This window comes from Corythoichthys intestinalis, chromosome 11, assembly GCF_030265065.1.
Source record: "Corythoichthys intestinalis isolate RoL2023-P3 chromosome 11, ASM3026506v1, whole genome shotgun sequence".
Classification (NCBI taxonomy): Eukaryota; Metazoa; Chordata; class Actinopteri; order Syngnathiformes; family Syngnathidae; genus Corythoichthys; species Corythoichthys intestinalis.
In genome coordinates this window covers 10,260,387-10,273,423 of record NC_080405.1, presented here as the reverse complement: position 1 = coordinate 10,273,423, position 13,037 = coordinate 10,260,387, and the positions used below count along the sequence as shown (strand labels likewise).

The 13,037-nt window shown below is 38.6% G+C and overlaps 1 protein-coding gene across 1 annotated transcript in view; it reads right to left on the bottom strand.

Annotated features, from left to right (window-relative positions):
* LOC130923598 (A disintegrin and metalloproteinase with thrombospondin motifs 2-like) overlaps positions 1-13,037 on the bottom strand; it is a 303,489-nt gene that overhangs the window by 238,428 nt on the left and 52,024 nt on the right. The gene's annotated exons all lie outside the window — the stretch shown is intronic.

Here is a 13,037-nt window from a genome sequence, read left to right as displayed (position 1 = left end):
AGAGGTGAGGAGCATAATAACTAAATGCTGCCTCACCCTGCTTGGTTCTTGTTCTTGGAACATGCAGAAGACCGGTTCCAGACGACCTTAGGGGTCTAGATGTCTCATAGGACTCTAACAAGTCAAGCATGTATTTTGGTCCAAGGCCATTAAGTGTTTTGTAGACGAGCAGTAGTATTTTATAGTCTATCCTTTGACTTACTGGAAGCCAGTGTAGCGATTTCAAAACTGGTGTAATGTGGTCCAGCTTCCTTGTATTTGTGAGGACTCTGGCTGCTGCATTCTGTACCAGCTGCAACTTCCTGACTGATTTTTTATCAAGACCTGTAAATATACCATTGCAATAGTCCAATCTGCTGAAAATGAATGCATGCATAAGTTTTTCCATGTCTTGTTGAGTCAGAAGCCCCTTAATTCTGGTTATATTTTTTAGGTGGTAATAAGCGGATTTAGTGACGGACTTTAAATGGCTATCAAATTTTAGGTCTGAGTCAATAATTACGCCAAGGTTTCTGACTTGATTTGTAGCTGTAAGTGACATTGTGCTAAGTTGGCTGCTTATCTTTGACCTTTCCTTTTTTGGCCCAAAAATGATCACCTCTGTCTTCTGCACATTTAACTGGAGAAAATTCTGGCACATCCATTCATTGATTTGATGAATGCATTTGCTCAGGGTGACTAAGGGACAATAATCATGTGGGGACACAGAAATGTACAGTTGTGTGTCATCTGCATAGGCGTGATAGGAGATGTCATACTGTTCCATTATCTGAGCTAACGGAAGCATATAGATGTTAAATAAGAGTGGTCCAAGAATTGACCCTTGAGGGACTCCACACGTGAATTTGGTTCGTTCTGACTGATGGTTTCCGATTGACACAAAGAAATCCCTATCATGTAGATAGGATGTGAACCACTGAAGAATAGTGTCAGTAAGCCCTACCCACTGTTCCAATCTGCTGAGTAGTATGCTGTGATCAACCGTGTCAAATGCGGCGCTGAGATCCAATAGTAGCAGAACAGATGATTTGCCTGCATCGGTATTCCGACGAATATCATTTAGGACTTTGATAAGCACAGTCTCGGTGCTGTGTTGTGGTCGAAATCCAGACTGAAATGAGTTAAAAAGATTGTTTTGCATCATATAATTCTGGATCTGTTCGAACACAACCCTTTCGATAATTTTCCCCAGGAATGTCAGATTTGATATTGGCCTGTAATTACTAATGGTTGAGGCATCCAGATTAGGTTTTTTTAGGAGACCTAACACCTAACACCTTATCATGGTGAAAGGAACGGGTAGACTACACTCATCATGCCAAAGTAAAAAAGAAATGCGGTTCGTATGTGCAAATAGAAGAACAAGTGGTGAAACTGAGTGAGATTTTTTTAAAAAACCTGTCCTGTATAGCTTCTTAGACCCAGTGTCACGTGCTGGCATGTTTTTGCTCTCAATTGTTCTTTGTGACATGTTTGTGTTCTCAGTTGTTCTCTGTGACGCATTAAGGAGCACACTGTCTTTGTGACACATTAGGAGTATTTTAGGACGCCTGTGCCTATCAGCTTATTCGGACGATTGCCTTGCTTGTGCTCTCCAACGTTTCCTCCGGTTGATCAATTTGTTTTTTTGTGCTCAATTTTTTATTGGACTTTGTTAAATTTGCGTACTGTTTGGCATGCGTCCTTTAATGTACTTTTAATTAAATACATACCTATTCGTTATTTCTGGTCGGACGATTCAGGAATCTTGATTGTCCTTATTGTTATCCGAACAGTTTTAATGTGGTAGTTTGATATACTCCCATTGTGCTTGTTCATCATGTTTTATTTATTAACTCACCCATGCCACAACTGGACCTTACCCAGGCCAAAGCAGGACTTTCACATACAACATAGTAACACATCTCATGAACAAGGAGAATTTTCTCCTTTTCATTTTAAGTAGGCCAAATCAATTATATTAAAAGTAAACTAATATAAATTGCTGCTGTAATTTTATTGTTCTAATAAGCTATGTAACTTGTTATGATTCCAGGTTTTGAATAGGCGTGATACTGGTGTGTGGCAACAAAGTACCCATCTGCTCACAGTGGTCCTCGGTGTGCTCAGGGAGCTTGTGTGTTTCCTCAGACACATGAAAAATTAGAAGGAACATTGCTCATAAGTCTTTGATTAATGATGAAATCATTTTTTAAATATTGTTTCCTGCGGTAATTTCACCACAGTCCCAATCTCACTCACCCCCGCATCTCTACATGAAGGTGCGATCATGATGCACCACAATAATAAACTTTATTATTACTAAAATAATATTGACTTTGTTACTATTTTCGTGTAAGTGTGTTTGGGATTTCGTGATATGTGGGATAGTTTTTTTTCTCCTCTTAATTAATTAAATCACAATATAAAATGAGATTTATGCGACCAGTATATTCAATATTGTTCACCTCATGACAGGTTTAAAAATGCTTGACCGTGTGAACTACAAACAGCATGACAGCTGTCTGCTTGATGATCAAAAGGGAATGCTGCCTCATCGAGACCAATGAAAGAAAACAAAAGAATCAAGTATTGCGAGATGCATTCTGTTATAGTCGGCACAGAAAATGTGTAAAAATATGTTTTTGCTTTGGGGAGGCATTCTGTTCATTGCTCATGCAGTCTTTCTTACAGACAAGGACATTCAGATGGTCATTCTGTTTTGCAAGGTTAGCATCAAACCATAAGTAATGTGCTTTTACCAGCTGTGCCAGTTTGTTGAAGCCATACACGAGCAGACAAATGAAACACCTGATCCAAACTTGTTTTATGATGAGTGTTGACAAAAACAGGGACACCGAGCACTCGTACTGAAACGTAATATGAACGCAAATTTAGTCTTCACATTATTTGCCAGACATTTATTTAAGACAAAACTTAACACACACACTGGTTTCATCACTACAACCACCATGACCTGGTTCATTTAGTAGGAATTATGAGAATCACTCCTGGGTAGGCCTGGGAAAAGAAATGGAGGTGGGAAAATTGCCACATATACTCACATTTACTCACACTTATTTAACCCTTACAGGCCTCGGGGCAATTAATGTGGGTGGAGAAAGCAACAGTGGAAGAACAGACACATTGCACTGCTGTATGTGTTTATGACAATTTCAATTCAACTTGTGGAAGTATGCTTCTAATTGTGAGCTATTTGTCTCGGTACCAGACGCTTTCTTGTTGAAGTCACAAAACAGAACATTGTCCACATACCAATGACGAAAAACAAAAATTTAAAAAACTGAGCACAGAATGGAGAAAGAGACTTCGCAGGATGGATTGAAACAACACAAAGGCATGCAGCTGGAATTCCAATTTTCCAAAATTCGGATAACTAATGGGACTCTGCTGTGTTAAAAGGAGAAAAACAAGAATCAGGGCTGCAACTAATAAGGGTGTAACGGTACAGGTATTTGTATTGAACCATTTCTGTACGTGGTCTTCGGTTCAGAACGGAGGCATACCGAACGAGTTTCTGACGTAATGTAACCCTTACTTTTCGAGGCTGTGAGTTGATCGGGTTACAGTTTCTTTGTGTAGATTATATTTACTCCGTCTTCTCTACTATAATGAGGACCAACACGGTACGACAGTATAACCCAGAAACGTCAACGGCGTGACAACGTGGCCGCCGCGAGAACGCAATGAAACGCGGGCGTTAAAGTCAATCAGCCAATGCACACCAGTTGCGGTGCGGCTGCTTGTTAGACGCGTCCCAGAAGCGGCTCAACACGACGCACGCGAAAAGAACGGCAGATTTTATTATTTGACGCGAGACGTGACCCTCCTGCGTCAATACTACTACCGGTAGCTGGAATCGGGCAGACCGGAAGTCACTCGTGTAAAAATACGGTGAATCCGGTCGATTTTCAAACTAATAGGCAATCGTAACCCACTTTGAGTCCATCAGATCTCTGGAGTGCTAGATCAGGGCACAGTTGACTTGTCTTTGTTGATGTACTGCTGTCTTCTCTGCTATAATAATAACCAACACGGCCCCGTGTTCAATACAAAACCCTCCTACCACAACAAAATAAGTAGGAACTAATATTCACGCAGGAACTAAAGTTATACAACATAAAATATACAACATAAATGAATACTACATCACATTTGGAAAATATAAACACATAATAAAATAAATAATAGCCCATTTAAATAAAATAAATTGAGATGAGCTAAACCACCTGTAATTAAATAATAAGAATAATACACAGATCCTGCTTACACAATTAAATTTATTAATTTCTGTGTGGCGCTTTAACTTGAGAAAATCCACCAATAAAGCTTTTGAAAACCGTTCATAAGAAAAAAAGAATGATTCATTGAGGCATTTCATTTGTAAAATATTTGTAAAGGACTTCTTTTTTCATCTTTCTTTCAGAGAGAAAGCTGACAAATCCGCGGGGTCTGAAAGGCAAATTGTTGTTGGATTATCTTTAAATACCCACTGCTTTTTGAGCAGAATTCTACCTTTGTATAGGCTAATGTTCCTATTGTTGAAAGCACAAAGGTGTGTAATAAACAGCTAGCACATTTTTATATTTTGCATTTTGTTTTCTTACTGTACCGAAAATGAACGGAACCGTGACCTCAAAACCGAGGTACATACCGAACCGAGATTTTTGTGTACCGTTACATCCCTAGCAACTAATGATTATTATACAATCAATAAACAGACGATTAATTAAACAATTAATTGATTAATCGGACAAATGTCACTTTTTTTCTATTACCTTCACAATTTAACTTAAAGTTGTTTTAGGCATGTTGTAAGTAACAATGAAGATGAAATGGATGACTATTTCCTTTAAAAAAAATAATATTTTATTACAGACTCCTGAAACTAGTCTACAACTGTACTGTTTTAAGTACATAAAACTTTTTCATAATGGTTCTGAGTATAAAACATAAAAATAATTTCTCAGGACACAAATCAGACAAAGTCCTTTTCATGCAAGTAAAAAAGTAACAAAGTGCTGCTGATTGACATTTTTTCTCTTCTGGGCAAAGCGCTGATATATATTATGACTCATTTATTTTCTATAAGGGGAACCACAGATAGAAAGACATTTAGTTCTTACAAGATAAATGTTAGTACGAGTTATACTAATTTGATATTAAAACCCCTCTTAATGTTTTCGTTTTGATAAAATTTGTAAAATTATTTTAACTAGTAGGTCGCTATTGTTGTTGACGTCGCAGGGCGGTGACGTCACATGGGTACACTGCTGGACCTCCATAGTGTCACTTTTTAACTACATAAACATGTCCTCGGTTCAGCCCTTCCAATTTGAACCCGATTGGAATATTAATGAGAAGGACAGCACTGTCAATATTTCACAAACTGAGCAGCAAAAGCAAAATTAACAGGAAAGACGGGATTATATGAGCAGCGTATATGTGTCAAGTTCACTTGTGACATCACTCTCCTGCTCTAGTGCCAAAGCAGGATGTGTGATCCAACTTATTCCAATATTATTATGGAGATAGTTAGCATCCACAGTTGTCGTGTGCTTTACATATCATTAGGGTATACAGTGAAACACAGCAGTTTGCAGCTAACCCGTACATAATAGCACACAAAAACATTGATGCAGTTTGCCTCTACTTAGACGTCTAATGGCGTCTAATTACATCTTACCTTATTTTTGTCACGTAAAAGCGCTGTCCAGGTGTTGAAAGGAGACTCTAACCTGTTATATAAATGGGTTTATGTGTGTGTTTTCTTTATAAAAAGAAATGAGGCAACTTTACTATCTAACAATAACTCAAGTGCTGTGATGCTTCCCCAAAACACTATACAATCGGACCCTTAAGACAATACTTAGCATTTTTGCTAACTAGCTTAGTGCTCCGTGCTAAGTAGTAACGTCTCATCAACAAAGAATACAAACATTACATTTGGCTTCATTTAATCACCTTTGATGGAGACACACCGTATCTAACAACACAAAAGACGATCTAACTCTCGGCACTTCGTTAAGTTATTGATTCAGCAAACCGACCTGAGTGTAGCAGACTAGCAGTAAACTCTCTCTCTCTTGCTCTGATCATTGGCGCGTGCGGAGCCTCACATTACACATAAAGACCCAAATGGAACTGATCATAGCTGCCGGCAAAAATTGATTATCAAATTCGGTGGCAACTAATTTATTAATCGATTTTAATTGATTTAATAGAATAGTTGTTGAGCCACAACAAGAATGTTTGTCTATAGTACAACCCAGCATATACTGTGAGCGCAATTAGTAATCCTCAATAGGATGCTTCTTATGACAGCTGGTAGCAAGGCTTACATGTTAAAACTGATTAAACAACATTGTATTGGACAATGTTCACCAGGTTGAGAAACACAAAAAACCAAAACTCTGTTAACTCGTTTAACCCAGCTGATATGTAATTACAGGTCAACTGAGTGTACTGTAGATGAGGCCACCCTTTAAACCATCTATAGCCTACATACGTAGACAGGTCACGTTTTATAGTGAAGATATCCTCCCGTTGAAATGTTTGCAGGCCTATACGCCAACGTGCTAAGATAATATCTGCTTTGTTTAGTTGTGTTTGTATGTCTCGCCCCCTCAGCCGTCTGTCTGTTATGCAGGGCCACGATCCGGTCGGTTGATAGTGAAATCGAAACAATTTGTATGGTAATACTGTAAAACCTAGCTTTCACTGCTGTACAGAACGGAAAAAGGGATCTCACAGAGGTCTCATTCCTAACAATGCAATGACACATCTTAAAATAACGTTCAGTCGTGTCTTGAGATATGAGTTGAAGTCGATGGCCAGTAAATCGAGAAGCTCAAGATCCATCATAAATTTGCATTAATGAGCCGTTCTTCGCAGTGGATAAAGAATATATGTCACCCAGTGAGTAGTGTCATACTATAAATATACATCAGAACACTGATTCTTTTCAAATATCTTCTGCTCTTAGAGTTACAACATCGCAAAACTGAGCTATTCATAATCTATATACTATCTTTCAGACTACAATTAAAGAGCTTGTACGTATGCCAAATTTGTGCTCACAAATCAAAGCAAAAGAATCGACAGAACAACGGCTTACAAAGACTCCTAAGTTGCTTAACTCATATCTCAAGGTACCACTGACCCTATTCATAAAATCTTGATGTCTTTTTATAAAGTAAAATATGTTTATGAGACTCCCAGGCTGGACCTTGACCATCCTAGCCAAGATATTTCAAGACACACCTACACACAAACACACACAATAACATAGTAAGACTTTCCATCTTTCGCCAGAATTAAGCAAATATAGACCCTACCCACCGACGTCACAAAATCACGTGATCGCTGTATTGTTCCGCCCCATTGTCCGTCATTTTGTGTCTGTATTATCAATGGTCTCAATTGATCGAGCAATTTATAATGCATTTCATGGAAGACCCGGTGCTTTCGGATGCCTTAAACTCACTGGATGCGTTGCATAAAAGGCGTTATGTGGAAAAGCTTCAGTTTATCCATTCGCCAGATCCATATTTGATGCCTAAATCGATGTTTTTCGACCCGCTGTCTTCACCGTCTTTGCCTGACATCTGCTAGCTACCCTGATATTTACACCTATCTTGTCCACACAAAATCAGCCTATTCTCACGAAAGTTTGAAAAACTTTAAGAGCTTGGAGGCTTATAAATACTTCGTTGCTGGTTGGGTGAAACAGGTCCTCGTCCACGAAAATTCGGCAGGAATCTATCTTGTGCTTGGAAAGGTGAGTTACGAAATTTTCAATTCAAAATCTTTTGTTCTTGCAAACATCCACTGTAAGTCTAATGTATTTCATGTCATTTGTCAATGGAGCTAGGGCTTTTAATGTTTATATGGTTTAGCGATAGCACTCTCACTACATACATACGTGTATGTTGTCGGCGATTAGCCTAGCAATGATCCTAATTGTGGTTGTCAGCCCAAAACCCTCTAAATATATATTAAATGCATCTTACCAGATATAAAATGACTACTACATAATCTGTGGTAATCGTTTGGAGCCCAGTTTTCTCGTCGAATTGCAGCAGCCCATCTCGCTCTCCTCACCGGGTCTCTCGGAATCCGGTAGAACTTTAAGTCTCTCCGTCTATCTTCTCTGTTATTGCAACTGACCGCCACACGCGCCTTTACCATTTTGATTATTAATGTTAACGAGCAGAAAAACACGCCGTAAATAGGAGGAATGTACGTAGCCGTAACAAGTAAACACGATGTATTGACGGACAATTGGGCAGCACCAGTCAGGAGGGCGGAGTTGTGACGTCACGTGGGTAGGGTCTATAGCCTCCAATATACTAGTGACCCTGAACAAAATAAGTGATAGAAAATACCGTAAGGTGGCTTGATGAATGAAAAACAACTTTTGAACATAGCGCAAAATAAAAAATTAAAAAATATATACAAAAAAATTTAAATCTTTGAAGCAACGAAGGGCACAGAAATGGATTTTTGTTGTCTCCCTTGCTAAAATGTATGGTGCAGCTTTGCCTTTAAAAAACAAACTCTGCCGCTAGCAACCCTGCTCCTCCACTCCTCCCCCACACTGCCTGAAAGGTGGGAGGTGTGGCGAACGAGGATTATTTCTCGTGAAGAAAGACAGATACTTCAACTTTCAATGTCGTACAGATCCTTTGTTTGGCAGCATTTTGGGAGAGCTGATATGCTATCCCCACTCGTACATACTGTATTTAACAAAGACTGTCTTTTCGGATAGGTACAACAAAGTCCGCCAATATACTGTTGCCGACTTGGATGCTACGAACAACCTCGCTTTGACAATAGACAGTTAGACACCCCTGGACGACACTGGGAGCTATCTCACGGTTACGTGATGAACGAGTACAAATTAAGAGCGCTGTACTTCAAACTTTTCTTGTTAATGAAAGTTGATTGTCAAATGCTGTTGTTGTGCAGTAATGAGCAGACGTGACTTCTGTGGCATTTGTTAACTTTTTTAATGCCCGACAACACCTGCGCGCACATACTAGATATCATCAAATAGCAACCTAAATATGCTATGTCACCCCCCCCCCCCCCCCCCCCCCCCACCCAAGTCCCATGCCATTTGCTGCATGAGCCCAGAGTGATCATGGGACGCGTATTCCATATACTACATCGATGAATAAAAACCGCCATGACTGAATGGAAGTTAAGCAGGCCAAATCAATCCAATCCATACCAGTGACTATAGATAATGCTGTAAATATTGTTAATTCAGTACGTAACACAGATGGACTTGGACCACTAATAGGATGTCTTTCTAATGTGGTACACATACCTGCTAAGAGAGCAGTAGCAATCAACAGTGTTCCCCGCCTCACTTTACAAACAGTAAAGATTGTTCTCAGCACTTTTATACAAAATTTCTTCAAATCAGTAAGAAGCATGCACATAAATATTATGCACTATAATGCATGTTTATATGATGACATTGTTAGTTTTGCTTATTAGCAAAATAAAAAAAATAAAAAAACACTTGTATTTTTTGTTTCAGCGCATTAAATGTATTGAATCGAATCGAAAATCGTGTCCCTCGTATCGAAAATCGTACCGAACCGTGTCTTAACTGTATCGTTGCATCCCTAGTATCAACATTAAAAATATTCTCTTTTTTCCCCTTGCTGACCAGCAAACCCAGTAATGATTTTCTGCATTCTGCGGCATCTCACTGAAAGAATGCTAAGTATGACCGTCCTTGTACAGAACAGTGGCAAGTCTTAGCATAGTTTAGATGCCATTCCGCCATCACAGTCTCAAGTGGCCAATGCAGTTCCACATGGACTTGAACAGGCAGCTTCAAAGAGCACTTTTCTAACACACACACCCACACACTATTTTATCGGGATAATGATAACCAGAAAGAAATATGAAAAGGAGGATAACAGAAATCTAACACCTCCAGCACTTGGCAACCAGTAATTAAGTGCCTTCATTAGGTCAAATATTTGATTAAGAGGAACCTGAGGGGAACTCCAGTTATCATCCAAGGTTCAGAGGAAGAGAAGGGGTATAATGGGTAAATGATAAGTCAAGGTCACTGGGAAAAAAAATTAGGCACCCTGGCAGAGTAGTTAAAAATACACCTGCACCATCTTCTGGCTAATTCAGAACCTATAGGCAAAAATAAGTCCACAATTAACCCTTTAACACCCGGGCCTATTTTGTCCGAATTTGCATGCCTTTGATGTTGCCTTTATATTTCAGAGAAAAAAATGTTCACAGTGGCCCGGTTGGGTCCATTTTTTTCACGCCCTATAACCTTCATGTCCAAACGGTTGTTTTCTTCACTGACCAATTATAATCAACATTTAGGACCCAAAAAGTAAAAAACAATCCCAATTTTTTTGGTCAGAATTTGTAACATTGGTGTTCCATTCACAACCAAGCATGCGCAACGAAATGTTTTAAAGATTGATAATATAATATAATATAATATAATATAATATAATATAATATAATATAATATAATATATTTATTCAACCTGTTAGGATAAACCTTCAACAGAAAAAAAGACTGAATGTTAGGGTTCGCAAATGCGGAAAACAAGGTAGACTCCCAAAACAGACAGCAAGTTTGGCGCATGAGCGGATTTATTGTTACCAAACTAAAACACGTGCTAATAAGAGGCAACTAAAAGGGTCCGTGACAGAAAGGTTGACGGATATATTATAAAAGACCCGAAGGTGAATAAAAGTGACAAAGGATAACACAATATGTATATACAGTATATATATATATATATATATATTTTTTTTTTTTTGTTACCGTCACATTTTCTCTGATATTTTAGATGATAAATCATCGATACGAACAAAGAAAAATGAAAAAAACTTGTTTAAAAGGGTAAATATTTGAAAAAGGAAATCTCAACCACTCCTTGATGCCTGCGATTTCTGCATTGCGATCCTTGTTATATTACCGTGTTTCATCCATAAAATCCCCAAAAAGTCCAGCTGTGGCCATTCACAGTTGTGTCTTGACATACGGTGAAATATGCTACACGGAGTTTTTGGATCGAAACAAGGTAAGTACGCGATAATATCTCGTTAAATCATTGTTTCTTTAATTATGCTCTCTCATGCTCTCACCTAGAGTTAGGGTAAATTTTCTTCCCTCAGAAAATTTAGATTTTCAGCTTTCCAATAATGTATCACACATGCATATAGGACAATTTTGAAATTTGGCCAAATAGGGGATCTCGGATATATATATATATATATATATATGTGTTTGGAGGATATCTCTTTGTAAGGTTAGGTATTGCACAAATCTCCTTATCAAAAGTATTTACATACAATCAAGCTTCTCGAACACACATATCTACTACTATATACAAATTGAAAAGATTAATAGTGAAAAAAGTGAAATACAACATTGAATGAAAGTATTTTCAAAAATATTGGCAATAAACTAGTTCAGTTCAATTTTTTTCAGGCATGCCACTCAGTTACCCCTTGAACAGCACACAGGGGGAAGTCACACACTAGGTGACACAGCCCACTCCTCCGCCTTTTGCGCACTGTTGTCACTTCTCACTTGCCGACTCATCTTAAGAAAACAACTACAAATCTGGCACATCCTCTCCGACGAGTTGATTAAATAATGCATTAGCTTCCGCTAAATGTAGTTTTCGACTCATTCCACACCTTTCAAAGTGGCTCGCTCAATCCAACCGGCTGTCGCTCGCTACCTTGCCTCCCTCTCCTTAGGTGGCACCTCACTCTGCAATTTATTAAAAATATTCTCATTACGTCCGTCCCTCGTACACTCACAATGGCTCCTGGGATATGTAGTTTCCGTGGTGCTTTCGGTTTTGAAAAAGGACAAGAAATGATTGAAATATGGACATAAACACATGGTTCATGCAGCGTTTTAATGTTTATTTATGAGGGCAATAAAACTACAAAACTCAAATGACAATGATCTCCCGTTTTACATGGTCGATTGACTTCAAGTAAATACTGGCGTGGACCTCAACTCCCACACTTTTAAATGAGACCAACCAACGGCACGTGGGTGATGTGATTACAGCGTGACGAAACTTTAAAGATGACATGCGTAAACATGTCGTCGCAGACACAGCCGGTGTTAAAGGGTTATTTTATGTAATTAGTCAGCCCTTCCAAAAAAACTTGGGTTCCAATGATCAATGCATATACATACCTAGGATATACAGTGGTACCTCGACATACGATCGCATCGACATATGACCCCCTTCGACATCCAATGTAAAATTTGACTCGTCATTTGTCTCCACATATGACGATATGCCCGAAATACGACGATTGATGACAGCGTTGCAATTTCATTGTTTTCCACCAAGACAGACATATGGCGGATTTTCCTTTGACAGAAGTCAACATAGGTCCCAAAAGGTTAGTGCAGGTGATGAAAAAAGGAAAAAGGTGATGCCTAGCATTGAAACTAAGATGGAAATGATAGAAAAATATGAGCGTGGTGTGCGCGTCAGTAAACTGGCTCGACAACACGGCCGGAATATGTCTACCATCTCGAAGGTCCACCTCCGACCGCCGTTCGCCAGTCTTCATAAGTTAAGCTGACAGTTATTATTGTTGTAACATCGGCAAGGAAGTCGCCAGCTTCGTCAGGTTTTTAATAATTTATTTTAGAACTTGTGCAACACAACACGTCAACTGTCCGCCGCAGCCGACGCCAAATAAAAAACATAAAAAGAGAAAGTAAAAACTCCCGTGCCTCTCTCACTCTGTCATCAGTCACAAGGTGCATTCCATGCAGGAACAGCATGCAAAACACAAACTCCACATTAGAACCTGATTCGTTACATAATAATAATAATGATAATAATAATAGTTATTATAATTATATTATAATTATTCCAATTCATTATTTATAATTTATTTGTTTTGGTATGTGTAATTGCTTTTTGTAATTGTACCAGCGGTATTTATTAATGATTTAGCATAGGTGTTTGGGCTGTGGAACGAATTGATCAAATTAT